The sequence below is a fragment of the Lissotriton helveticus genome, assembly GCF_964261635.1.
Source record: "Lissotriton helveticus chromosome 1_1 unlocalized genomic scaffold, aLisHel1.1 SUPER_1_unloc_40, whole genome shotgun sequence".
Classification (NCBI taxonomy): Eukaryota; Metazoa; Chordata; class Amphibia; order Caudata; family Salamandridae; genus Lissotriton; species Lissotriton helveticus.
Window position 1 is genome coordinate 576,117 of NW_027611682.1, and position 24,297 is coordinate 600,413.

The following is a 24,297-nucleotide window of genomic DNA, read 5'->3' on the forward strand; positions in this document are numbered from 1 at the left end:
AAGGTGTTGGCCCTGTCGAGGCTCCTCGGAGGCAGGTGGAGCCCGATTTCGAGAGGTCCCCCGGGGTCCACAAGATGGCGGCTACGTCGGAGTCCTGACCGGCCTCCTGAGCGATCTCGGCTGGTTGTGGAGAGACCTGGACTGGAGCCTGAACCTGTCTCGCCTCCCCCCCGCCCACCGGGCCGGCTCTCTGCCCTGCCGTGCTGAGGCGGGCCCCCTGAGAGACTGTAAAAGATATCCCTGACCTGAGGAGGAAGTGCAGTGGATATCGCTTTCGTGCCAGGGCGACAATTACGCGACGCCCCGGCTTTGAGGCCCGCCATAAGTGAAGCTCCGGTTCGCACCTAGCTCTCCAGACCTCCTCTCCGCCCGGTCCGGACGAGATCGACCCCTAGTGAGTGCCTTTTCAGCTGTACTGGGCCTAATTGGGGGAGGTGCCGTGGAGATTGCATGAGTGTCGGGGCGCCACCCAAGTGACGCCGCAGCTTTGGGGCCCATCGTCTTTGGAGCTCAGGTGAGCCCTCCTTTTGCCCCGTGGAGTCCTGAGGCCTCCCCCGCTTGCAGTCTGTGGGTTGGACTTGAATTGGAGTTGCGAGGGGAGTGCCCCGGGGGCCCTGGCGCATTCTTGTCCTCACCGACCCTGCGTTGGGCCTCCTCTGAGGAGATGTCTCCGGAGTTGTGATGTCCACTGGAGACCAGGACTGCATTTGATCCGGCGTGGGGAGAATTGGATACTTACCTACTGTACACGCCGCAATTTTTCTGTTCTTTGACCCTGCTCGGCTGCGGGGGTGGCCCTCCTGGCGTTGCGTCCCTCAGTGCCCTGGCAGTCGGCGCCTCCATTCTGCGCCTGGGTGGCGGCCCTCCCATCCTGACCCCACTGTTACACTGCGGCTCCACAGAGACCTGTTGCTCTTCCACGCAGGTGGGCTTGAACTCTTTTGGGGCCGCCCCGTGTGCCCCGTGGATCTTCCTGAGTTGCCTCGCACTCTGCGTTGGGAACCCTTAGACGCAGAGGCGGCCTGTGCCTGTGAACACCCGCGTGGTGTGTCTTGCTGGTGCCGCGGCGAGTGGCTCCAGCGGTGCTGTGGAGAGGGCTTCTGATTGGATCCGACGCCGTGGGTGAGTGCTGGTCTCCATCCTCTACCTTGGTTCCGCCTCGCCCCGACTGCTTTGGGTTTCCGCCAAGTTAGTAGGATGGCGTCCGGCAAGGGGTCAAGACCCCCAAATCAGAGACAGATTACCAAGAACTCTTGGGGCACCAGGGGGGAGAACAGGGAGACTGCCCCACCCCCCCCGGGAGATCCGAAGCCTGCGTCCCCCTCGCAGGGGGCAAAGACGCTCACCCAGCAGGATGTAATGGAGGCCATCGCTGGGGTCCGCTCCTCTCTTGAGACCCAAATTGACACCCTCAGTGTTTAGTTAGTTATTGAGGTGACTCTCCTGCGTGCTGACTTGCGTAAAATGGACACTAAAGTTAAAGACGTGGAGGTCCAGACGGCGGCCCTGATTGATGATATATCAACGCTTCAGCAGCAAGTCACGCAGCTTCAGAAACAACAAAAGCAGATGAGCGAACAGCTGGACGACTATGAAGGGAGGGCGAGACGGAACAACATCCATATCCTAGGTGTTCCGGAGAGACTGGAGGAGCCCTCAGCCGACCTATTTGTGGAATCCCTGGTTACGAAGCACCTTAAACCGAAGCAGCTCTCGAGTTACTTCTTCATTGAGAGGGGGCACAGGATCCCGAGCGGTAAACCCAAGCTGGGGGCCCTCCCCCGCCCTATCATCGCGAGGGTCTTCAACTTTAGAGACCGAGACGCTATTCTTCAGGCTGCAAGATCCGGCCCGCCTCTTCTTTTAGAAAACACTCGCATCTCCATGTTCCCGGATTTCACGGTAAAAGTGCAGGCAAGACGTCGTAGCTTCCTGGAGGTCAAAAGGGCGTTGCGAGACAAGGGCATCAAATACTCCATGCTCTTCCCCGCGAAACTACGCGTCGAGATGGATGGGAAAACATGGTTCTTTCTCTCGCCGGAGGAGGTGTGGGACTGGCTGGAGGGCTGGCTTAGGGTCGGAGGCTCTCCGCAGAACCGCTCTACGCTAGATGATTCCGCACGAGAAGACCATATGCCAGAGAGTCAGGAACTCTTCACAGGTACTCTGGATGGAGTGGAGTGACATCCCCCTGCTGAGGCGGACCGTCTCAATATAAGCTGTGGTCTCTGATACACGGCTCCTTGGCGATTGCAGCTGCTGCCCGAGGCAACTGACTTCCTCCTGTCGTATTGACTTCTGTTTCTGGGTCCTGTTTCCTTCGGCCGAGATCGGGCCGCACCAGCTGACTGACAAGTAACTTTTATATTATGTGAATGTTGCATATGTTTTCTGTTACGATCTTACAAGTGTACTATATCTATAATGTTTCATTGCGCCGGGCAAGTGGCACTGGCGGCTCACCCAGTACCCCAATTACGAGTGGGAGGGCGACAGGCACTCTGCCTAGTTGGGGTGTGGATAGTTCTGAATCCGCGGGCAGGGAAGCAGGGTGGGGGGAAGGGGTGGGGGAGTTTGGCAATGTTTTGTTGCTAGTATGTTGTTCGCTTTTGTCCTTAGCAGAGTTTCCTTTGCTCATCTAGTCTCATTCGTCTATCCCTGTGTCTTCAGCAGAGTTGTCTTTAGTCTTCCTTTTTTGGTTGTCCAAGAGTCCATGTTGCATGGCTTGATGCCCGGTCTGTTACTCAGTTCCAGGGGAACGCATGCTCTAATTGGTCCCATGTTCAGAGGGGTCCCGGGCATGGCCGCTACAGGTGGTTTCTTCCCGGACGATCCATCACCTTGACCTCCCACTCTTACAGTCATGGCTCATTTACTTTCTAGTTCCCTTACTATCCTCACATGGAACGTTAATGGCTTAGGTCATAAAATAAAACGAAGTGTGGTCCTTCAGTTCCTTAGGCGCCACTCCCCCGACATTGTTTTGTTGCAAGAAACACATTTGGTCGGCAACACCTGTAAGGCGTTACAGAGGGGGGGCTATAAGCTTCTGGTCCACGCGGAGTTCACCTCTGGGTCCCGAGGTACCGCGATTTTAGTTAGGAAAACTCTTGCACTCACTCACTCACGGTGCTGGGCTGACCCCCTGGGCCGCTTTGCCTTAGTAGAGGCTACCTGGGAGGGGCATCCCTTGAACATCATTTCTGCGTACCTCCCGCCAACTTTAATACGAGAATCCCTTAAGGAACTGGGCACTCAATTGTTACGCCTATCCCCGTGTACACTCATAATTGGAGGGGATTTTAACAACACAATGTGTGATGACCTGGACCGTAGGCCCAGGAGAGGATCGCACCGTCAGAGCTCGGATTTGGCTGACTTCTCCCATGCCTTGGGGCTAGCAGACTTTTGGCGCCTTCACTATCCGGACACACCATATTTCACGCACTACTCTAATGCACACAATAGTATGTCCAGAATCGACTATCTATTTTGCCCCATCGCAGACATCGGTTACTTCGTCCGCCCGAGAGGTCTCCCTCGTGGTATTTCCGATCACTCTCCACTTGTGGTGGACCTCACCTATAATCGCCAGATGGTGCGGGGACCTATTGTTATCAATCCCTGGCTCTTGCAGATTCCAGACATTAGAGAGGCGTTGCGGGAGCGTACTGAACTATATTTTGATGAAAACGTTGGCTCAGTCGACTCGGCGGTTATGCTTTGGGAGGCATACGTGGCAGTTGTGAAGGGTGAAGCACTAGCCCTTAAGACAAGTTATCTGCGTAAACATGCCGAGCAAATCACACAGGCAGAAACAGACCTCGTCAATCTTGAGGCGTCCCATAATGCGGCGCCCTCGGATTCCTCTGCCGCTCGTCTCCGTGCCCAACAACTGATCTATAGGGCGCTGGCCCAGGAGAAGGCACAGGCGCGGCTGCTCCACACGCGTCATCGGGTCTTTGAGTTTGGGGATTGTGCTGGCAAGATGCTTGCATGGTTGGAGCGTCGAGACCAGGGATCTAGATGGGTGTCTTCCATAACTAGACCAGATGGATCTGTGGTGGTGGATCCCCAAGATATTGTGGAGGCATTTGCCGACCACCTCGAACAGGTCTATACAGCTGGCAACGGCTATTCGTCCGCTGAATCCAGACAATTGTTGGAGGAGATGCGTCTCCCGACCATCTCGGAATCAGATCGGCTTGCCTTAGATGCCGACATCTCCGCAGATGAGCTCACTACGGCGCTCTTCGCTGTGAACTCCGGCAAGGCTATGGGCCCCGACGGAGTCCCTGTGGAATTTCTGAAAGGGATGATCCCTGACATAATTCCCCATCTCTTGAATATGTTTACGTAGAGCCTAGAACTTGGTGTTCTCCCTCTCGACCAAAGACTGGCCTCGATCGCGGTCATTCTAAAACCTGCCAGGCCTCCCACTGTCTGTAGCTCCTATCGGCCGATCTCCTTAATCAGTGCTGGGGCCAAGGTCCTGGCAAAACTACTAGCTACTCGTCTTCTCCTGGTGCTCCCTTCCCTGATACACGACGATCAATCTGGTTTTCTCCCGGGCCGCAACACAGCGCTGAATCTCCGCAGAGTGCAAAACATGTTGAGCCGTCAACCCACTTTGTCTCAAGATGCTGCTATATTATCCCTCGACGCAGCGATGGAGTTCGACTCGATCGAATGGCCATACCTGTTCGAGGTCCTCCACTGCTTCGGCTTTGGACCACACTTCATCGGATGGGTGCGTCTTTTGTATACGGACCTCTTGGATCAGGTCCGGGTTAATAATTTTGTATCCCGGAAGTTTCCTCTTCACCGAGGCACCGGGTAGGTTTGCCCCCTCTCCCCCCTGTTGTTCGCCCTCACCCTGGAGCCTTTGGCTCACTGGGTCCGCGCAGATGTCTCCATCAGAGGCCTACGCTGGAGCGACGAGACTGTGGACAAGATCTCTCTGTATGCCGACGACATCCTGATATATGTGTCGTCCCCACAGTCCTCCATTAACAGCCTGTTTCACGTCCTTACCAACTTTGGGAATTATTTAAGCTGGCAGCATTAATGAGTGCATCCCAGTGCTCACCTAATAACTGTTCCTTCCTAGTAGCAATAGCCTGCTTATATGTCAACCTTAAGGACTTGACCAAATCATTACACCTAGGGTTTTGAGATAGGGCCTTGCGGAGCTTCCTGTTGGCAATTGAGCACTCCTGATTGAACCATCTAGGTTCGCGCAGTACTGTACAAATGGGTTTAGACAGCAAGGATTTAATGGCTCCACTGAGTTCGGTAAAGGCGCTGATAGCCACTGGGTGTGGAACAGGGCCTTTAAGCAGATGTTAATAAGATTCATGTTTCCCCTAACCATAGAACTGAATAGGTCTGCGTTATTAATGCCTCGCCATACCAGCCTGCGGTTATCTGTGGATGGTGATAGATCTCCAGCATCATATTCTGTCTGAGGCGTTGGAACTGGAGACATCCGTAACGTTACTTGTATTGGGTTATGGTCCCCAAAGATTGTGGCCATAATTCCGGCTTTAAGCAAGCTTGCTTCAAAAGCGGGGGAGATAAAAAACATTATCAATTGTAGATGAGCAGCCCCTCCCTCTGAATGTCGGTTCGGGGGGGGCATTATCTTTTGTAGTTGCATCAATTTCCATAACATTAATTAAGTTAAGGGTGTTCAAATGGTCCATTAGCTCTCTACCCCTATTGCATGTTTGTCTGCTGCTGTGTGAATATTCGCTTGACCATGAGTAAGATAGCTTAGCATTAAAATCACCCCCAGACAGATTCCTACTGACTTGAAAGAGTCTTTGGATTTTCCAATAGATGCAATAAAATTAATCACATTTATAAAATGCATATTTGGAACAAAATGAAAATCATTGTTATAAAAATAAATTATCCAAAAGGAAATTCCCCTAATAAATAATATGCCTAGAAAATTATTGTTATCTGTATGTACAGTTTTTATGCATCCCCCTGACTTAATATTGACCCAGATTGATAAAGCCTCCACCCCCCCCCCCGCTTGGGTGTTGTTGCTAGGATATTATGGCATTCAAACCCCTCAATATGCAATTCTTGTGTGGCCCATGTTTCCTGAAATAAAAGGATATCTTTAATAAGTTGTACCCAATCTGGCTGGTGAAGTTTAGAGTACAACCTTGCAACATTACAGCTTAAGATACGGAGGTCTGAACTTGCTGAGGCCTTCGTTTCCATAGGAGGGATACGTGGGTTGTGGGAATAGTACACTCAGTTACTGGCAGGGCATGAGGTAACCTAATAGCAGGATCAGTATTTTCCCCAAAAGTTGATAGTCAGTCTTGGGTCTCAAATCCAGACAAGGCCTGGAACCTATTGGGGGTAGTAATTCAAGAGGGATTGTTGGTGAAAGGAGCATGACTTGGTTTGTAGAAATAACCAAGTGGTAGTGCGCATATGTTAGTGCTATTATGTGTTATGAATTCGCAACCCCTTAGTAGGTGTCTCACCAAAGAAGGTCTGCGAAAGTTAATTAGAATACTGTCCCCTTCGATATTTTTTGTCGATGCACTGACTCACCAAACCATGCGTGCCATAATAATATCCTTTATTGCGGATACATGGAAGCTTCTATGCCTTGATAGCCAGTCTGCACATTTAATGCGTAGCTGGCCCCATGACTCATGTTGATCCCTCTTTAAAGTAGGTACTCCTGCCAGTATTCATTTGAGAAAAGGGAACTGTAGCAAACAGATTATGTCTTATACACCATTTCCTATAAGGTGCCCACTCAGGCTCTGTGTGATGAGCTTAACACCTACTTTCAGGATAAAATTTCCACCATTAAAAATAATATTTCTTCACCCACTTCGTCCCACTCATTCTCATTACCCCTTAAAAACTCCCAGCAACTGGACACTTTCCCCCCTATCTCCATCACTGAGTTCCAGAGACTCCTGCACAAAGTCAGTTCCGGGTCTCCCAACGATTGCTGCCCCCCCCATATCCTCAAAGAAATTTTCTTGACCTGCCCTGACCCCGCCCTGGCTCTTCTTAACACCTCGTTAGCCACAGGAGTAGTTCCAGACTCCTTCAAACAGGCAGTGGTGTTGCCAATCTTAAAGAAAGCCAATGCAGACCCCGTGGTTCTGAGTAACTACAGGCCTATTTCTCTACTCCCATACCTGGGAAAGATCTTAGAGACCCATGTGACTCGGTGTTTGAGCACCTTCGTTGAGAGCTCATCTTTTTTGGACCCTCAACAGGCTGGCTTTCGCCCTCTTCATTCTACTGAGGCGGTCATTGCGGCCGTCATGGATACTCTAAGAACGGGGGCGGATAATAACATCTCCCAAGCCCTCGTCCTGTTAGATCTGTCGGCGGCTTTTGACACGGTCGATCACTCTATATTGATCGATCGTGTCACTAACGCCGGCATCCAGGGTGTTGCCCTTGATTGGGTCCGTTCTTTCCTCGATGGGCGCTCTCAAGCAGTTCACCTCTCCACCTTCTCTGCTCCTCTTTTTTCCTTCTCCTGCGGAGTCCCTCAGGGCTCGGCCCTATCCCCTCTTCTTTTTAATTTATATATGCAACCCCTTATGGTTTCTCTTCGGCACTCCTCTGCAACAATTTATAATTATGCAGATGATCTGCAGCTGATTTTCCCTCTTGATTCTTCTCCCTCTTCTCTCACCAACTTTCAAACCACCATGCTTTACATCTCCGATTGGATGGCCCACAGCCAGCTCAAGTTAAATCCCACTAAGACGGCACTTGTCCTGGTGGGTGGACCGGCCAATCCGTGGAATGACAACTACTGGCCCCTCTCTCTTGGCGCCCCCCCCGCCCTGTCAGCTCTGTGAAAAGCCTCGGAGTAGTCATCTCTGGTGATCTGTCTATGAAATCGCAGATCTCGGCAGTTACATCATCCTGCTTCTTCCATATGCGCAGGATACGCAAGATCTGTCGATTTCTCACCAGAGAGTCACTCATTTTAGCCATCTTGGCTTTAGTCATCTCCAGGGTTGACTTTGCAAACATCTTATATGTGGGGATTCCCGCTTACCAGCTTCAGAGGCTCCAACTGATACAAAACCAGGCTGCCCGCCTGGTGTTCCGCCAGCCCAAGCACCAACACGTCTCTCCACTGCTGAGGAGCCTTCACTGGCTTCCAGTGGCCAAACGGTGCACCTTTAAACTCGGATGCACTATCTTTAAAGCCCTCTACAATTTGGCACCTGCTTTTATCTCCTCCAATTTAAAGCGGTATCTACCAACACTTAGCTTACGCTCTTCTTCCGATAATCTTCTGTGCATCCCCAAATTCCACCGTAAAAAACACGGCGGTCTACGTTTTTCCTTCCTAGGCCCCTCCTTTTGGAACTCCCTCCCCCCCTCCTTCCGTCACTGCCCCTCCTATGAATGTTTCCGCAAGACATTAAAGACTTTCCTTTTCAAAGCTGCCTTCGAGTAATCATTGGCCCTTGCCCGCTGTGTTTGTTATGAGCGCCAAGAAACCGTTTCGGTGAACGTGCGCGGTATAAGAATTTTTACATAACATAACAAGGTGGACTTCTGTATCAACACAATGTACACAACAACATGAAAAAGCAGACAATAGCTAACTAATTTTTATAAAAATATATTCTGTTTATTTGTTTTTTCTTAATTTGCCTTCATTTAAATATATTTGATATCATTTTAAACTCAATGTGATCAACATCAAATATTGAAAAATCATACAGAAAAAAACTTAAATCAATATCAAATGACAAGTTGGTTAAAGGGCTATTGAAGTTGGCAATGCGGTGAGTTGGAACACTACGTGTGTTTCGGCTACTGCCTTCATCAGGAGACCGTCATTTGCAACAAAACAAAACAAACATTAGAAATGCAATCGGGCTCGGATTTATTTGAGTTTGAGCTAATGGCATTGTAAATGGTAATGTATTTTTGCTAAGTGTTATGGAGTGTGTTAATGTGGTGGTGGTAGTAGTGGTAGTACTGGTGGTGGTGGTACTGGTAGTACTGGCGGGGGTGTAAGTACTGTTGGTGGTGGTAGTGGTAGTACTGGTGGCTTTAGTAGTGGTAGTACTGGTGGCTGTAGTAGTGGTAGTACTGGTGGTGGTAGTACTGGTAGTACTGATAGTGGTAGTACTGGTGATGGTGGTGGTACTGGTAGTGGTAGTACTGGTGGTGGTGGTACTGGTAGTGGTAGTACTGGTGGTGGTGGTACTGGTAGTACTGGTGGTGGTACTGGTAGTGGTAGTAGTGGTAGTACTGGAGGTGGTGGTACTGGTAATGGTAGTACTTTTGGTGGTAGTACTGGTGGTGGTAGTACTGGTAGTGGTGGTACTGGTGGTGGTGGTACTGGTAGCGGGAGTAGTGGTGGTGGTACTGGTAGCAGTAGCATTGGTGGTGGTGGTACTGCTGCCCGTAATACTGGTAGTGGTAGTACTAGTGGTGGTGGTACTGGTGGTGGTAGTACTGGTGGTGGTAGTGGTACTGGTTGTGGTAGTACTGCTACTGGTAGTACTGGTGGTGGTGGTAGTACTGTTGGTGGCGGTAGTGGTACTGGTTGTGGTAGTACTGCTACTGGTAGTACTGGTGGTGGTGGTAGTACTGTTGGTGGTGGTAGTGGTAGTACTGGTGGCTGTAGTAGTGGTAGTACTGGTGGTGGTAGTACTGGTAATACTGATGGTGGTAGTACTGGTAGTACTGGTGGTGGTGGTACTGGTAGTACTGGTAGTGGTGGTACTGGTAGTACTGGTGGTGGTGGTACTGGTAGTGGTAGTAGTGGTAGTACTGGAGGTGGTGATACTGGTAGTGGTAGTACTGTTGGTGGTAGTACTGCTGGTGGTAGTACTGGTAGTGGTGGTACTCGTGGTGGTGGTACTGGTAGCGGGAGTACTGGTGGTGGTGGTACTGGTAGCAGTAGCATTGGTGGTAGTGGTACTGCTGCCCGAAATACTTCTACCAATCTGCACTCTGCACTACCAATCTGCACTCTGCACTACCAATCTGCACTCTGCACTACCACTCTGCACTACCACTCTGCACTCTGCACTACCACTCTGCACTCTGCACTACCACTCTGCACTCTGCACTACCACTCTGCACTACCACTCTGCACTCTGCACTACCAATCTGCACTCTGCACTACCAATCTGCACTCTGCACTACCAATCTGCACTCTGCACTACCAATCTGCACTCTGCACTCTCAATCTGCACTCTGCACTACCAATCTGCACTCTGCACTACCAATCTGCACTGTGCACTCTCAATCTGCACTCTGCACTACCACTCGCACTCTCAATCTGCGCTCTGCACTACCACTCTGCGCTCTGCACTACCACTCTGCGCTCTGCACTACCACTCTGCGCTCTGCACTACCACTCTGCGCTCTGCACTACCACTCTGCACTCTGCACTACCACTCTGCGCTCTGCACTACAACTCTGCGCTCTGCACTACCACTCTGCGCTCTGCACTACCACTCTGCACTCTGCACTACCAGTCTGCGCTCTGCACTACCACTCTGCGCTCTGCACTACCACTCTGCACTCTGCACTACCACTCTGCACTCTCAATCTGCACTCTGCACTACCACTCGCACTCTGCACTACCAATCTGCACTCTCAAACTGCACTCTGCACTCTGCACTACCACTCTGCACTCTGCACTACCACTCTGCGCTCTGCACTCTGCACTACCAGTCTGCGCTCTGCACTACCACTCTGCGCTCTGCACTACCACTCTGCACTCTGCACTACCACTCTGCACTCTCAATCTGCACTCTGCACTACCACTCGCACTCTGCACTACCAATCTGCACTCTGCACTCTCAATCTGCACTCTGCACTACCACTCTGCACTACCACTCTGCACTACCACTCTGCACTACCACTCTGCACTCTCAAACTGCACTCTGCACTCTGCACTCTGCACTACCACTCTGCACTCTGCACTACCACTCTGCACTCTGCACTACCACTCTGCACTACCACTCTGCACTCTGCACTACCACTCTGCACTACCACTCTGCACTCTGCACTACCACTCTGCACTCTGCACTACCACTCTGCACTACCACTCTGCAGTACCACTCTGCACTCTGCACTACCACTCTGCACTCTGCATTACCACTCTGCACTCTGCACTACCACTCTGCACTACCTCTCTGCACTACCACTCTGCAATACCACTCTGCACTACCACTCTGCACTACCACTCTGCACTCTGCACTACCACTCTGCACTCTGCACTACCACTCTGCACTCTGCACTACCACTCTGCACTCTGCACTACCACTCTGCACTCTGCACTACCAATCTGCACTCTGCACTACCACTCGCACTCTCAATCTGCATTCTCACTCTGCACTCTGCACTACCACTCTGCACTACCACTCTGCACTACCACTCTGCACTCTGCACTGCCACTCTGCACTCTGCACTACCACTCTGCACTACCACTCTGCACTCTGCACTACCACTCTGCACTCTGCACTACCACTCTGCACTCTGCACTACCACTCTGCACTCTGCACTCCACTCTGCACTACCACTCTGCACTACCACTCTGCACTACCACTCTGCACTCTGCACTACCACTCTGCACTCTGCACCACCACTCTGCATTACCACTCTGCACTCTGCACTACCACTCTGCACTCTGCACTACCACTCTGCACTACCACTCTGCACTACCACTCTGCACTCTGCACTACCAATCTGTACTCTGCACTACCACTCACACTCTCAATCTGCACTCTCACTCTGCACTCTGCACTACCACTCTGCACTCTGCACTACCACTCTGCACTACCACTCTGCACTCTGCACTACCACTCTGCACTCTGCACTACCACTCTGCACTACCACTCTGCACTACCACTCTGCACTACCAAACTGCACTCTGCACTCTCACTCTGCACTCTGCACTACCACTCTGTACTCTGCACTACCACTCGCACTCGGCACTCTGCACTACCACTCTGCACTCTGCACTACCACTCGCACTCTCACTCTGCACTACCACTCTGCACTCTGCACTACCACTCTGCACTCTGCACTACCACTCGCACTCTCACTCTGCACTACCACTATGCACTCTGCACTACCACTCTGCACTCTGCACTACCCTATCCTTCACCACAGCACAGAGGCGAACGGCGCCTTCCCTCATAGACTGACATACAGCATGGTGCCCAGTAGGACTGCGCCACATTTATATTTAGCTGGTGTCGCAGCCGCCCAAACTCACACTGTGAACCCGAAGTAGGGCATGAAAAGCGCACTCTTTACCTCTTACTGAACTCGCCACCCGTCAGGTGCTCCTGGGAACTCCTGCATAGTCAGACGCATATTAACTGACACATCGTTGAGCAAATAACAAACCTTTCTTTTTTTTAAATAAGTAGCTGAACTGTGTCGACAGAGTCCTTCATGCACGGCAGCTTTAGGCGTGAAGAAATATCATGTAGGAAATCGGGTGACCCAGAGAGGCTCAGATTATATTATACAGAATAAAATACCACTACAAAATCTTTTTAAATGCATAATTGTTGAAATGAGTGAATGCTCAATATCATCCGAAATTGCACTTTCCCACTTATTTTGATCGCAGCTAAGAGTGACAGTCAAATATACAGCTGGTACCGTGTTCTTCCCTCGTTATTCCACTTACCATGTCAGCCGCTTAAATAAACAAACTGGCCAGCCAGCCCGAAGCACCCACCACGTCGACCCTGAAGTATCACCTCACAGGGCTATCAGTGCTCTAAAACAAACTCGCTTTACATTCCGTGTTCAAACAAGGAGGTGCAAGCTAGCTGAAAACTGTAAACCTTTTATTCCAAACAAACATTTTAAATTTCGGTAAAAGCATTTCAGCTATTCAAACATTGAAATTAGCCGAGTAAACCTGAGATGAAAGGAGCAACAAAATAATGCATGGCGCGCGCCCACCAAAACGCACTGCAGAATGGTGAACGCGCACACAGCATCTGGATTCCATTACAGCACCTCCCTGACAGCTCCTAATTGATATTTATGGACGGCCGTGTGCGAAACCGCAGAGAAAATGCCAAACATGGCGGACGTAAATTGCATATAGCCTATCGCGTCAAGGCTACTAAAAAGACAGCACAGCACAGCGAAGACGAACCACTATGCAGATGCCATAAAAAAAAGCCCGTGCACTAAGTAATGTTTCTTTCCCGAGCCCTAAAGAAACCTTTTTTTTTTTTTTCTTCAACAATAGGAGCTCGGAGCTCCGCCCCACTTCGTGGTGACGTAGGCCGAGCCCTAAAAAGGGAAAACACTGGAAAAGGTATAAAAAATGTGTCATAGATTCAGTTATGTACACTATTTTTATGCAATATATACAATTACAATCAAAAAACCACCTTTAGGCATGGTCATTATTTTTAAACAACAGTGCATTAGATATAGGCCTCTCTTTTAAGACAGCAGCTAAACACTTTATAGTCCATTTTCAATTGATACTTATTTTTAGGACTAGACATTCACAATTTACTCCTGCCAGTACCAACACATAAAGGCAAGCAGCGGGCGGCAGACTCAGGACATCCTGATTAGCCATTCATACTTGGGGCGGCAGGAACATTAATGCACGAGGTACTAGAGAACCTGTTCTGATTCGAGCCCCTGGGCCTGTTTCACCTATTAGCACCATCCCTGGTGGGGTTGGTATTTGAAATGGTTATTGGTATAGGGGGTGAGGGGAGGACCCGTTTCCATCTATAGGCAATTGAGGCAGCCCCTGGATTGATCGTATATCGGGTGAAGGGTGATTGCGGGAGCAGTAACTTGCGGTTTGCGACACAATTTCGCATCTAAAATACACATACCAACATCTACACTATCGATGGCCCTGCTCCATCAACCTCTTTGATTTCGGCCACCTTTTCTCCCATTGTCCCCTTAAAACGTTTGGCTACTAAAATAGCCACCCGCCTTCTTATCCAGGGTAGATGAAAAGAACTGCTGGGGAAAGAGTCAATACCTCATTCTATGCCAATCTTTGGAGAGGAGCTGTGTCTCCTGGAGGAGGCACACATCTGCCTCCATGTTATCCAGGTAGGAAAGGATGGACCTCTTTTTATTGGGATTGTTGAGACCTCTAGCATTGAGAGTGAGAATTTTCAGTGTGGGCTGGGAAATAGTGTGCCATAGTGAGTGCACCAGCTTTGGCCTGTATCTGGGGCCCTCTGATCCCTCTACCCCCTGAGTTCCCAACGTCTGCCCTGTCATAAGGGGGACGTTGATGCCGTTGGGGGACGTGTGGCCTCAATCGGTTATCTTCTTCATCTCCCTCGCTATTTCCCTTTTCAGCGTCTGCAAGTCGCCTCGTAATGCACCGAATAGCAACTCTAAAAAGAGTGGGTAATTGGGGCTTCAGAGGTGTCCGCATCTTGGCTGATTTGTGTCTAGGGGAGAGCCTCCCTTCTCCACTGCCGGTCATCGGGAGCTTGGTCAGCATCTCTTTTAGATTCTGATCCTTATTGCTTCTCGCTGATTACATTACGACATCACCAGACCAGCCTGCATTGTCGTGGGGGTCCCTGCCCCAGTGGGTGGCTGTCACCGGGTTGTCCTCCCGCTGAGCTCCACTACGCTGTTGCATGATAGTGAGGGCCAGAGGTGTCACTCCCTTTCAGTCTCGTCTGGGCCTTGCTGCCTTTGACCGTCTGCTATTGCCCTGCTGGGCGTCTGCTGCTTTTTTTTCAATACTCTAAGCACTTTGCGCACAAACCTGCCGTGAATCCCCCTGTAGGCCAGCAGGCCTATCTGAGCCTGGAGCACTAGATGTCTTCTTGGACCACTGCGGCTAATTCCTGAACTATGTGCTTGCAAGCCGTGGCCTCCGGTTTCCTCTGACTTGGCAGTCAGCTCCAGAGAGACTAATCCATGCCCGGGTCCCTCATCCATTGGCACCTTGTGATTCTTACAGCGTTACAGTTCACATCTCATTCCCCTTATTGGATTTTGTAATTTTAGTGTCATTTTGTGTAATATATTTTACTTTATTTTTCTATTTTGGTTTGGGTTTTTTATTGTCTTGCATTTTGACTTTGACTTTTTTGGTTTCGGCATAAATATTTTACATATTACCTTAAGTTAAGCCTGCCTGTTCGGTGCTTAGGTACCAGGGGGTTGATCCTAGGTTAATTGAATGGCTTTGAAAGTTAATTATGACAACTGTTGTGATTGTTCCTCATCTACCGTAAAAAATAATTCAGTTTCTTACAGAAACTATCTGAAATTATCTGCAAAACAGGCAGTTGATAACCTATCTGGGTTGAAGCACCCTGTGGACAAATTGGAATATGGGACGAGTATTGTGTGGCAATTGAACCTCTAAAAATATTCAGCTTGCAGATGAACCAAGAATCACGCTTGAATGTCACAACTTTTAGAAACAAGGTAGTCAGGAAAGTGTAGCGTATATATTGCAGCTCTTTGTAATTTTGACAGCCTCAAGCAAATTTGAGAACAGAGTGGATGTATGTAGCAGAGACGAGTCTGTTCAACTAATGTGAGTGGTGAGATCCGCATTGCTGGTCTGCCCGAAGTTGTGATGCTGCTGACAGTAGCGTGTCTGCTAATAGCGATGGCATGACTGGTGGATCTATAAAGCAAAATAAGAGAACACCACAATCTTCGTGACTGAGACCAGTATTACTGAAGACTCTGAGACTCACTGCAGTAATTTCTCCTTTCAGAGCGTTATTCCTGAAGATGGAGAGAAGCCCAGAAGTAAGCACATTACTATGGTACCAACAAAGTTTAATATTGTTCATTTGTATTAACAGTTTCTCTTTTGCAGCATTTGAAAATGCATTTTCTAGTTTTGTTGCTTTTTTTTTAAGAACAACATTTTATTGTGCTGTTGAAATGTTACAGAAGACATACAGCGTCCCGAAAATCCGGAAAGGCTGCAAGCATAAAAGCAATAATCGCATCGCAAACAATTCAATCAGTCATTTAAGTGTAAGAAATGACCCTAAGTCCCCCCTCCCCCCATCCCCCCACTTCCCCCACCCAGAACTCCCCCTTCCCACCCCCTGCACAGCGTCTAAACAGTCCAGAAGCAAAAGCATTGCAAAATACAATTAGTGTGTATTCCTCATCCCACAGGCTCAACGTCCAACTGTCTTTCATCAGGTTCTTCGTGTGCTGGCGGCTCCAGCCATAGTCCTCTGTACTCTGCCCACCTCTTCCAAATTTTATAGTGTTTCCGGGGGCAGCCCCTGGCCTCGAAGATCGGGCGTTCCAGTACCATATAAAAGTTAAGTCCCCTTTTCCACACACCCAATATGGGGGCTCTGAGGTCTTTCCAGGCACGGGCCACGTCCCTCTTGGCCACCATGAGACCCAACAACAACAAGTGATGTTTGTACAGATTTCTTCCCACCTGTTCTAGGATATGGAGGAGGCCTAGCTGCGGTGTGCGGGGTAGATCCCAGCCCAGCACCTCCGACAAGCAGTCCCACACTCCCGTCCAGAACCTCCGTAGACCATCACACGCCCAAACTGTATGCAGGAATGTGCCCATCTCTCTGTCACACCTCAGACAATCAGGGGACGCAATCAAGCCTGCCTTCCACAGTCGTTCCCTGGTATAGTAGGCCCTGTGGAGATATTTGAACTGAATGAAACGCAGCCGTACCGCAATGGCCGCCCCTCTAGGAGCCTCGAGCGCCTCTCTCCAGTCTTCCTCCTCAAATGCACCCAGATCGTTTTCCCACTTAGCCCGCAGATTGTCCAGGGAAGTTGAGCAATGGGTGACTAGTGTTTGGTAGATGGCTGATATCTTTTTGCTTTCTAATTCCCCCATGAATACCTTAGCCTCCAGGGGGCAAAACTCGGGCAACGAGTCAAGGTCCCTCAGGGCAGGAGCAATGGCGTGACGGAGCTGTAGGTATCTAAAAAACTGGGTCTGGGGCATGTCATACTCCTTTCGCAGCTCTTGGAAGGATTTAAGGGTCGTGCCCTTGACCACGTGGCCAACGGCCGAGATGCCGATCGCGTCCCAGCCACGGAAGCCCTGCAAGGACAACAACTCCGGCAGCTGCCCATTCTGCCACAATGGGGTCTCTCTCGTCAGCTTATTCCACCATCCCATTCGACGGAGTGCACCGCGCCATATCTGAAATACTATTTGAGTGACCACTGGAAGCCTCTTTTTCTTAACAGCCGAATACAATATGGTGTGTAGCGTATCAGGGTCCATCAGGTATCGCTCCAGGGCGTAGGCAGGATCACTTCGATCCCCATACCACCATTCATTCAGTATCAGCAGATGTGAGGCCTGATAGTAGGACAGGATATCTGATGTTGCCAGACCGCCACAGTACGTGGAAGAAAGCACGTACGGAGTGCCACTCTTGCCACTCCCCCAGCCCAGAAGAAATTACTAAGCGCCGAATTTAAATGCCTGAACCACTGCGGTGATATAGGGTACGGGTGGTTTTGTAGCTGATATATGAGACGCGGGAGGGCCACCATTTTAAATATGGCCGAGCGGCCATATACGTTCAGAGGCATACGGGACCACGTAGTCATATCCGAGCGGATACGCTCCCAAACGGGCACTACATTGCGCGTCCAGGAGACCCCGCGCAAGTCTGTCAAAAATATCCCCAAGTATTTAATGCCTCCCGTCGCTTCCTGCAATGCCCCGGCCCAGGACCCTAAATCTCGATGCTCCCCCAGCACCCACAGCACCGATTTGCGCAGGTTCAGGTGGAGGCCCGATACCTCTCAGAAAATCTGCATAATGTCAAGGACCCGCGGCCCAGATCTATTCAAGTCCGTAAGGAAAAATAGAACATCGTCCGCATAGAGTGCAATTCTGTCGGAGGGTCCCGCACTCCACTCAATGCCCCGCATCTGTGCGTCTATTCGGACCCACGCCGCCAATGGTTCCATGGCCAGGGCAAAGAGATATGGTGATAGGGGGCATCCCTGTCTGGTGCCTCTACCTATAGGAAAGGAATCAGACACTGCCCCAGCCACTCTCACCGACGCCGTGAGGTCCGTGTACAATAGTTGTAGATAGGATAGGAAGTGGGGCCCCAAGTTCAGGCGGGACAACAGCGCACGAAGGTAGACCCAGCTCACTGAGTCGAAGGCTCTATCTATGTCGGCCAATAGAAGGGCCGCGGGAATCCCGGCTGCTCGGGCCGCCTCCACCGCCACCTGCGCGCGCCGAATGTTATATCGCGTTGCCCTATGAGGCATAAATCCGGTCTGGTCTGGGTGGACGAGTTCAGTGATGTATGGAAGAAGGCGATTGGCTAGCGCCTTCGCCAAGATTTTAGCTTCGGTATTTAATAATGAGATTGGCCTATAAGACTCGGGCTGGTCTGGAGGCCTTCCTGGTTTGCAGAAGACCACAATTTCACCGTGTCGCCAGTCTCTCGGGAGTCAGCCACACTCTCTGGCCGCTTCTAGTGCTCTGCTATAGTATGGGCCCAATTGAAGGTGGAACTTTTTAAAGAATTCGCAGGGGAATCCGTTGGGCCCGGGGGCTTTGCCTGTATTCAATTCCCCGAGGGCCGTACTCAGTTCCTCCGCCGACAAGGGAAGTTCAAGTCTAGCCCGCTCGTCATCCGAGATCGACCGTGGCGGGAGATCAGCCAGGAACTTATTGACGTCGCTTGACGAGAGGAGCTCCCGGCGGGCGTATTGAGCCTCATAATATCGTGCAAAGCTGGCCGCTAGGTCCGTCGGGCCGTCATAGGCTCTCCGGACACATCTCGTAGACATGGTAGGGACTGTGCGTGAAAAGTGCTCTGACAGAGTCTATAGAGCATCGAGCTAGATTTGTCGCCCCATTGGTAGATCCTACTCTGAGTCGCTAGCCACAACTGTCGAGCCTCGTCGAGCTGCAAGGAGGCGTATGACTGCTGCATCAGCAGAAGTTGCCGTATATCTTCCTCTCCCCCGCCAGCACCGCACCTGTTCTCCTGATCTCTAACTTGGTCTGCCGCTGTAACCAGGTCTTCCCTACGTGTCTTGCGGGCGGCCGCGCACCAAGCAACATCTACCCCGCGAAGCGTGGGTTTCAGAGCCTCCCAGAGGGTCATGGCATCCACATCGGGGTGATCGTTATCGCTCCAGTAGTGATCAATAGCCTCCCTCATGTGGGACTGTTAGGGTTCTTGCTGTAAGTACCATGTGGAGAGGCGCCAACGGAAAGGCTGCCTTCTCCGATCGAGAAGTAGGTCAAGCACTACCGGAGAGTGGTCCAACAGGCCTCGTGGCAGTATTGCTGTGGCATCCACCCTTCCAACCCAGGCGTGGGGGACAAATAAGTAATCCATCCTAGAGAAGGACTTGTGTACTGCTGAGACGTATGTGTATTCACTGTGTTGGGTGTGTTGGTGCCGCCATGCGTCCACCCATCCCATTCCTCTCACCATGCCCTCCAGTTTAGTAGGTGTATCCGATGGTGTAGCACGGTTACAACGAATTTTTTACAACGCACTACCATTACATCGCAACTTTTACCACGCAAACCATTACAACGCAATGCGCTGGGGGGCGCTCTAGGATAGGGAATGTATTTAATATACTATCCAACACCTTCCCTGCTATCCACGGGGACTGGAGTTGGAATAGTAAATTAAATAATTCACTATCCAGCGCCTAAAAGCATTATGCGTTGTAATGGACTGCGTGGTAAAAACCGCGTTGTAAAGGCATGCGTGGTAAAAGCATGCGTTGTAGTGACACCAATCCGTATCCGATAGCACCTCACCCCCCAGCCTATGTCTGTCCATTCGCGCATTCATCACATCGTTCCAGTCCCCGCCTATTACTGCCATAACATTAGGGATCTCAGCCTATACGCCAAATAACTTTTCTATAAGGGCACCCTGCAGTGGGGGCGGAGCGTAAACACTCCCAAAGACTATCTGCTCAGTGCCTATCTTGCCCTGAATGAACACATACCTGCCCTGTGTATCCATCCACTGAGTTTCATGCGTGTAGGACAGCCTGCGATGCACCAGGATAGCCACCCCCCGGGACCCCCTCACAAACCCCGCATGAAACACCTGTTGGTAGCCATACCTCTGCAGGCTAAGGGTCTTGGAACCCATGAGGTGGGTTTCTTGCAATAGTAACATGTCAGCCCTATCCCTTTTCCCCTGTCGTAGGACTGCCCCTCTTTTAATCCTGTCTAGCATCCCCCGCACATTCCAGCTCATAACACGCATAGACGCCCTCTGTAGGTCTGATTCGGATGTCTCAACCACCATTCATGTGTAGAAGATCAGACATCTCCTGTATTAGAGGCCACACACAGCCATCTCGCATCCATAGGACCCAAAAATACACTGTGCAGTATCGCATAACCGTGTAGTCACCCCCCAACCCAACATCTACTAACTTCCCAGAAATCCCCCCCCCCCCACCCCCACCCCATACCTCAAGGAACGATGAAGTACCTGTCGCGGTGTAGCTTGGCTTCTGCCCCCAACATGAGACAGACCGCCCACCCGACCAATGGATCCCCATAACTGCAGTTAACCCACTAACTAACCCTTCCGAACAGAGGGATTGAGTCTGCCCTCCCTATGTCGTCCCCCCACCCGGATCCCCAAACCACAAAGTTACTTGTATAGCTGAAGACTTGAGCTGCATCTCGCATAAGTTGTCCATGTTCAGGAAGAGCGTGTTCACCTCCCGGGGTCCTGTTTGAAAGATCACCACCCATCGCGGTGCCTAGGATGTCGGATCTTGTGAGTCTGGAGCCTCTGCGGCCCCCGCTGCCTCAGTCTCCGAAGGGGGATGTTTCTCTGGACGAGATCTCCAGTTACTTCTGCTACGCGACCGCCGTGGGGTCCGAGGGGGCCCAGTAGTGGAGGATGTGTCCGAATCCCGACCTGGGGGAGTGTGCACCCTGATCCGGACCGTCTCGTCCGTCCAGGCGAAGACTTCTTCTGGGGTGTTAAAGAATTGGGTTTTGGACTGAAACACCACCCGCAGGCGGGCCGGATATAGCAGAGCATACTGGATTTTCAGGCCCCTCAGTCGCGCCTTGGCCTCAGTGAAGGATTGGCGTTATCGCTGTACTAGCATGGTGTAGTCTGGAAAGATCAGGATTTTTTGCTTTTCAAACAGTAGAGGTTCCTTCAGGCGTGCTTGTCGCAGGATCGTGTCGCGGTCGTGATAGTTGAGCAGCTTGGCTATCACTGGTCGAGGGCGTTCCCCCACCGGCGGCTTCTGGGTCAGTGCTCGGTGCGCACGTTCTATGATAAAACAGCGCGATAGGGACTCCGGAGGGATCCATCCCTCCAGCCAGCTGGTCAGGAAGGCCTCCACGTCGCCCTTCTCACAGTCCTCCGGAAATCCCACAAAGCGTAGATTGTTCCTCCGAGCACGCCCTTCTGCATCCTCAGCCCTCAGAGCAAGGCCCCTCTGGATCCCCTCCATGCTGGCCACCTTCTTTTTAAGAGTCGCGACATCGTCTTCCACTCCAGTAAGCCTTGTTTCGGTCTCGGTAATGCGAGCAACAGCGTTGCGCAGATCCAGTTGCAGTAATGTAACGTCGGCTCTGACCGCCCCTATTTTAGCATCTAACATGTACCGGGACTGAGTTATCGCCGCCATGAGAGCGGCATTATCGGGGACGGACGTAGACGGTCCCCCGGCCGCCCCGGCATCCCCAGGTGGCCCCGTGAATTTGTCTATCGGGCCTTGCTTCGATGTGGGTCCACTGTTGTTGCCCCTCGTCATGGTCGCCAGAAAATATAGATACCAGGTCCAGGGCGTTACAGAAGGAGAGATCAAGGAATAAGTGTCCACCACTAGGTCTGGTAGTGCCTCTGTTAGCGTCGTAGCACCTCCGCGCCCTAGTGACACCTCAATGGGTTCGTTCCCTTCTCCAAACCAAATCCGGTAGATGGGTCACCATCCGGGCCGGGCCGCTTGGACCAAACCTTCTCGCCGGTTTCACCACAGGGGCCCCTTAACCACAGCTCCGAGGGCCGCCACCGTGGGCCCGGGTCACGGGATGTAGACGTCTGCGGGGGTAGCTCGCCCAGATCGCCACACACCAGCTCGCCGCCACTCGCGGGCACCGCACTACGACCAATAGGCTGCTTCTCGGCCCCCCACCTGAGGAGAGTCTCTACATTGGCTTCTCAGTGTCTGTGAGTCAGGGGGTGAGAGGCCCCAGTATGCTGCGTAGGGAGCGCCAGCGTCTCGCCCCCCCCTCAGTGAGCGCCGGGATCAGCTGCCGGGATCAAGTAGGAGGCAGGGGGGGGAGCAATATCGAGGAAGGGGTGCACCGCTGCCCCACAAGCCAGCCGCGTCCCCCCGGTCCGACTCGACCGCCGAGCGGGGCACGTCCAGCTGCCGTCGGAACCTTCCTCCTAGCCGGCACCGAAGAGCGGGCCCCCCGCAGCTGCGCCGTCCGCCTCTGCACTAGTCCCTCGTAGTGTCACGCAGCTCACCGTGTCCGCCAAAGCTCCGGAAGTGCTGGGCCGGGCACCGCTCCTCCGCCACACCGGCCGCGCCTCACTCCCGTCCCGCAGCCTCAAACTCTAGGTCCCGGCTTTGCGCGTGGCAGCAGGCCGCCCCGCCTCGGAGCCCAAGCCTCCGTCCAGCAGTCGGCGACAGCGCTCAAACTGCGATCGGAGCACCACAGCAAGTTCCGACGGCCCAATATGTTGGTTTTGGGTGTCTCAGGGTAGAGGAGACGAAGGATTATCGCAGGATAACTGGTCGGCGGGACGGAGCTCACCTAGGCTGCGTCCGCCATGTTCGCCGCCTTAGCCACGCCCCCAGTTTTGTTGCTTTTTGTTTAGTTTTTTCTTGTAGGCTGTTACCTTTGGTTTAAAGGGAATGATGTTGTAGTGTGTGACCTTAATGCTGCAGTTTGCATTCCATTACCATCATTTGCTTATCCTGGAGAATCTCCAGAGTGTAGGTTTGCTGTTTCAGAGTTCTTTCTTCAGCTTCTGGGCAGTTGTCACTCTTTGGCGATCTGTGGTCCTGTTTCTCTGCTCTTCTTGTAATAGCTCTTATCAGAGCTTCATCCTCCCGCCAACGATAATAAGATGCCAGGCATCACCCAGCACTCAACACAGTCTATGATGGGCTAGGTCTATCTTCTGGGCGCAGTTAGAGCATGGATAAAGTTCTCCAGACCCATCAGGCTGTGAATGTAACCTAAAGGCTTAAGATGAAATGAAGAGCTTACCTCCTTCCTGAGTGGCTCCAGACTGCTGTGTGCAGACCCGATAGCTGGCAGCACCCTGGAGTATGTATGTAAAAATCCGATTATGTTGGAAGTAACCTGCAATACAGTGGCAGGCAGCACCCTGCCATAGAGTAGGATTTCTCATAGTGTTTTATTTCCTGACACATTAATGGAGATTGTCTTTTAACAGGCTGAACAACAACACTGACCATACATTTTTCTGGGTTTGTCTTTAAAATGATGTACACATTAGGAATGGCATTTTGTTCTGCTGGAATAATAACACAAGTTATCTTGCACTCTATGTTGTTGCATGGATTTTTGGCTGCAATGCATTCCATGTTTCAATTCCATGTTTCATTCAAACGTGCTTTCTACAGGGCACATACACGATTTGCTGCTGTAGAGAAATAATGCTCCTGTGTACTGTGGCAGACTCAGAAATATTGAAAAACTTCACGATTTCTCTTGCAGCACTTCATAGTAAAAACTTTCAATTTTTTACTCAATCATTTGGCAGAAACATAACTTAGTACCATTAAAATGGTTGTGATGGGGAACATTCATGTGGGGTTAGGACTGGCTCGATCAGAGTGCTTGCTGACTTGGAGGAGTATGGAGTTGACCACCTTGCCTGGTCCGGTGTGGAACCAAGCCAGCGATGCTTTGCTGCATGCTCATTTGCCCTGATAGCTGGTTAACAGTTTGAGGAGGAGGAGGTGAAGAGCTGTCTAAGTGTGCAATGAGGCTGGCATTTCAGTACATCCCTGAGAAGTGAGCTTTGAGTCGATGTAGTGTTCCTCTTATACCACGTGCAATTCACCCTCTCCAAAGCCTCAAGAATTCCTGGGTGTGAAGGGCGGCTGATTCTGATTGGGTGCTTGATAGTTTTCCAGAAACTCATGTTCTTGATTGTTCATGTTTGTCAGTAGTTAATGAAACACGCTCACGCGTTTTATCTCTTCAGTTGGCACAAGTTGCAATAAAAGTTTCTTTCCCATTGCAAAAAAATATGAACGGCTGACGAGCCTCTGTCTGTAAAAGAATGGAAGGGC

General features: G+C 51.1%; 1 protein-coding gene across 1 annotated transcript in view; it reads left to right on the forward strand.

Annotated features, from left to right (window-relative positions):
* The window catches only part of LOC144806041 (uncharacterized), a 761,680-nt gene that overhangs the window by 45,713 nt on the left and 691,670 nt on the right, over positions 1-24,297 (forward strand). The window contains exon 3 of the mRNA XM_078672489.1: positions 15,750-15,783. The gene's annotated coding sequence lies outside the window, so the exon portion shown is untranslated. The remainder of the gene's footprint in view (positions 1-15,749; positions 15,784-24,297) is intronic.